Below are 4,267 nucleotides of genomic sequence, written 5' to 3'. Positions count from 1 at the left end.
TTGTTTTTTTGAGAAACTCTATGTTTGTGACGTGGCAAAAGATTCAAAGATTTTTGTCATGGCACAAAGGTTGTAACAAGTCTAACATGGAAAATTTTTATTGGGTAATTTGAGAAACTATATGTTTGTGACATGGCAAAAGTTTCAAGATTTTTTTCATGGAAAAAAGGATGTAACAATTCTAACATGGCAAAAATGTGTTGCGTGACATGGCAAATTTGTATCGCGTGACGAGGAAAAACAATGTTTGGGTGGCGTGGGAATAGTTTTAAATATATTTTTTCCATGGAAAAACAATTGAAAAAATTTGCCATGGAAAAAATTGTATTGGTACCAAAGACAAACAAAATTTGAAAAAATGCCATGGCATATTGGTTAAAGTTGCTCTGTCAATGATTCTTAAGCCACCATGGCAAGTTCACGACAAAGAGAGATAGAAGTCATGGTAATTACAATTTCCTAAACAATCATGGTAAAATTTGAGAAACTCCGTGTTCGTGACATGGCAAAAGTTTCAAGATTTTTGCCATGGCAAAAAAGGTTGTAACAATTTTAACATGGCAAATTTTTATTGGGTGACATGGCAAAAATTGTACTGGTGACATGGAAAATGTTCTAGCATTTTTGCCATGGCAAAAGAGGTAGGAGTAATTTTTTTTGCCAATTTGCCATGGCAACGTTTGTATTAGTTTCCCCGTGAACAAAATGGATTTCTGTTAGTAGCGAAGACAAACAAAAATTGAAAATGCAATGGCAACAAAATTGAAGTTAGCCATTGGAACGCATGTAAAAGTTGCCACTGTGTTATACATTGAATATTCTCCTATTTAGTACATGAAAAAATAACATAGCTATTACATCAAAATATTCTCATGATTAACCATGAGAAACAAACAATGTTTAGTTCCAATCACAATATGAAATTGCCATGGGAAATGTTGATACAAGGCAAATTTTGACACATGCAAAAAGTAAGACTTGCCATATGTCGATATGAAAATGCCAGGTTAGTATTTACTCTTACTTATGCCATTGAACAAGACACTAAACAATTTCATAAAAATTGTTGCTAAACATATTGCCAAAACAATGTATAACAAATAGTAATTTCTTGGCAGACACCATATAACACAACTTTCCATGTCCTAAACAAAATGTTGCATAATTTTGCAGCTAAAATTCTTGCCATACCCCATATAAAACAATTGCCATGTGATCTCCATTCTAGTTATCGTTTTTGCCATAGACAACAAGAATTTTTGGCATACAAAGACAACCAGTGTTCATCTTTGCATACAAAGCAAGGCGAGGAGGGGATGGTTGATTCCAACTGACCTTCATGGGAGAAGCGGAATCATGGTCAAAGACGAGATGACAGGACGACGAGGGACTCGATACCGTTGGGGTCATTGCCCAGGCCGGCCAGTGCCAAGCGGCGGTGGCCAGGAGACTACGAGTGTCGTCGGCGCTGGAGGTGAGCATGACACGCAAGGTCCCTCCCAGACCTACCAGAAGGGAGCGGCGACACGTCGACCCCCCCCCCCCCCCGCTGACGGTCTAGCTCAAGCTCAATGAGCAGATCCTCCAACAACTCCTTCCCTACCGCGCACACGCACTCCTCCATGACGGCTCGTCTTCATTGTTGCCGCCGCCACCATTCCACTCTCTACATCGGATCCTAACACCCGTAGCTCCTCCCCGCAGCGGGTGCTCCTGTGTCGCAGCCCCTCTTCGCCGCTGTCCCCGCCATCCATCTCTCTTCTATAGATTCAAAAGTGAATGGAGGGTGAGGAAGCAGAGTGAGAAGGGGTTGGGCGGTGGTGGAGATAGAGAAGTGGGGATGGGGCTGGATGGGTCTACGGTGGTTGTGGCGATGCGTTCAGGCTATCACACCAACACAAATGTTTCTGTTGCCGATGATTACGCGCACTGATTGATGTAATTTGCGTTGGTATTTCCCCGAAGAGGAGAGGATGATGCAACACAGTAGATGTAAGTATTTACCTCAGTTATGAAACCAAGGTTATCAATCATGTGCAGAACCAAGCAACACTATGTAAACAACACCTGCACACAAACAACAAATACTTGCAACCCAACGCGTAAAGCGGTTATCAGTCCCTCAACGGTATTGAGATAGATTAAATTATATGAGATTTGATAAATAGATCTAACTAAAAAACAAAATAAAATAAAGAAAGAAAAAATGTAGCAAGATATTTTTAGATTTAATATGATAGGAAATAGACCCGAGGGCCGTAGTTTTCACTAGAGGCTTCTCTCAAGAAAATAGCATATGGTGGGTAAACAAATTACTGTTGGGTAATTGATAGAAAAGCGAATAATCATGACGATATCCAAGGCAATGATCATGTATATAGGCATCACATCCAAGATTAGTAGACCGACTCCTGCCTGCATCTACTACTATTACTCCACACACCGACCGCTATCCAGCATGCATCTAGTGTAATAAGTTCATGGAAAAACGGAGTGATGCAATAAGAACGATGACATGATGTAGACAAAATAAAATCACGTATGATTAAACCCCATCTTCTTACCCTTAATAACAACGATATGTGTGTGTCATGTCTCTTTTTGTCACTGAGATTGAGCACCGCAAGATCGAACCCATCACAAAGCACGTCTTCCCATGGAAAGATAAATCAATCTAGCAGGCCAAACCAAACCAATAAATCAGAGAAGAAATACGAGGTTATAATAATCATGCATAAAAGAGTTCAGCAAAGACTCAAATAATATTCATTGATAGAACTAATCATAAACCCACAATTCATCGGATCCCAACAAACGCACCGCAAAAAGGAGTTACATTAAATAGATCTCCAAGAACATCGAGGAGAACATTGTATTGAAGACCAAAAAGAGAGAAGAAGCCATCTAGCTACTAACTACGGACCTGTAGGTCTGTGGTAAATGATGTCTACTACGCAACCTTCTTCTTGTAGACGTTGTTGGGCCTCCAAGTGCAGAGGTTTGTAGGACAGTAGCAAATTTCCCTCAAGTGGATGACCTAAGGTTTATCAATCCATGGGAGGTGTAGGTTGAAGATGGTCTCTCTCAAACAACCCTGCAACCAAATAACAAAGAGTCTCTTGTGTCCCCAACACACCCAATACAATGGTAAATTGTATAGGTGCACTAGTTCGGCGAAGAGATGGTGATAGAAGTGCAATATGGATGGTAGATATGGGTATTTGTAATCTGAAAATATAAAAACAGCAAGGTAACTAATGATAAAAGTGAACATAAACGGTATTGCAATGCTAGGAAACAAGGCCTAGGGTTCATACTTTCACTAGTGCAAGTTCTCTCAACAATAATAACATAATTGGATCATATAACTATCCCTCAACATGCAACAAAGAGTCACTCCAAAGTCACAAATAGCGGAGAACAAACGAAGAGATTATTGTAGGGTACGAAACCACCTCAAAGTTATCCTTTCAAGAGTCCGTAGTAAAATAACACAAAGCTATTCTTTCCGTTCGATCTATCATAGAGTTCGTGCTAGAAGAACACCTTAAGACACAAATCAACCAAAACCCTAATGTCACCTAGATACTCCAATGTCACCTCAAGTATCCGTGGGTATGATTATACGATATGTATCACACAATCTCATATTCATCTATTCAACCAACACAAAGTACTTCAAAGAGTGCCCCAAAGTTTCTACCGGAGAGTCAAGACGAAAACGTGTGACAACCCCTATGCAAAAGTTCACAAGGTCACGGAACTTGCAAGTAGATCACCAAAACATACATCAAGTAGATAACATGAATATCCCATTGTCACCACAGATAAGCACATGCAAGACATACATCAAGTGTTCTCAAATCCTTAAAGACTCAATCCGATAAGATAACTTCAAAGGGAAAACTCAATCCATTACAAGAGAGTAGAGGGGGAGAAACATCATAAGATCCAACTATAATAGCAAAGCTCGCGATACATCAAGATCGTGCCGAATCAAGAACAAGAGAGAGAGAGAGAGATCAAACACATAGCTACTAGTACATACCCTCAGCCCCGAGGGTGAACTACTCCCTCCTCGTCATGGAGAGCGCCGGGATGATGAAGATGGCCACAGGTGAGGGATTCCCCCCTCCGGCAGGGTGCCGGAATGGGTCTAGATTGGTTTTCGGTGGCTACAGAGGCTTGTGGCGGCGGAACTCCCGGTCTAGGTTATGTTCTGGGGGTTTCTGTATATATAAGAGGTTTTGGCATCAGGAACAAGTCA

Source organism: Aegilops tauschii, chromosome 4 (genome assembly GCF_002575655.3).
Source record: "Aegilops tauschii subsp. strangulata cultivar AL8/78 chromosome 4, Aet v6.0, whole genome shotgun sequence".
Classification (NCBI taxonomy): Eukaryota; Viridiplantae; Streptophyta; class Magnoliopsida; order Poales; family Poaceae; genus Aegilops; species Aegilops tauschii.
Note: the sequence above shows the minus strand (reverse complement) of the source record.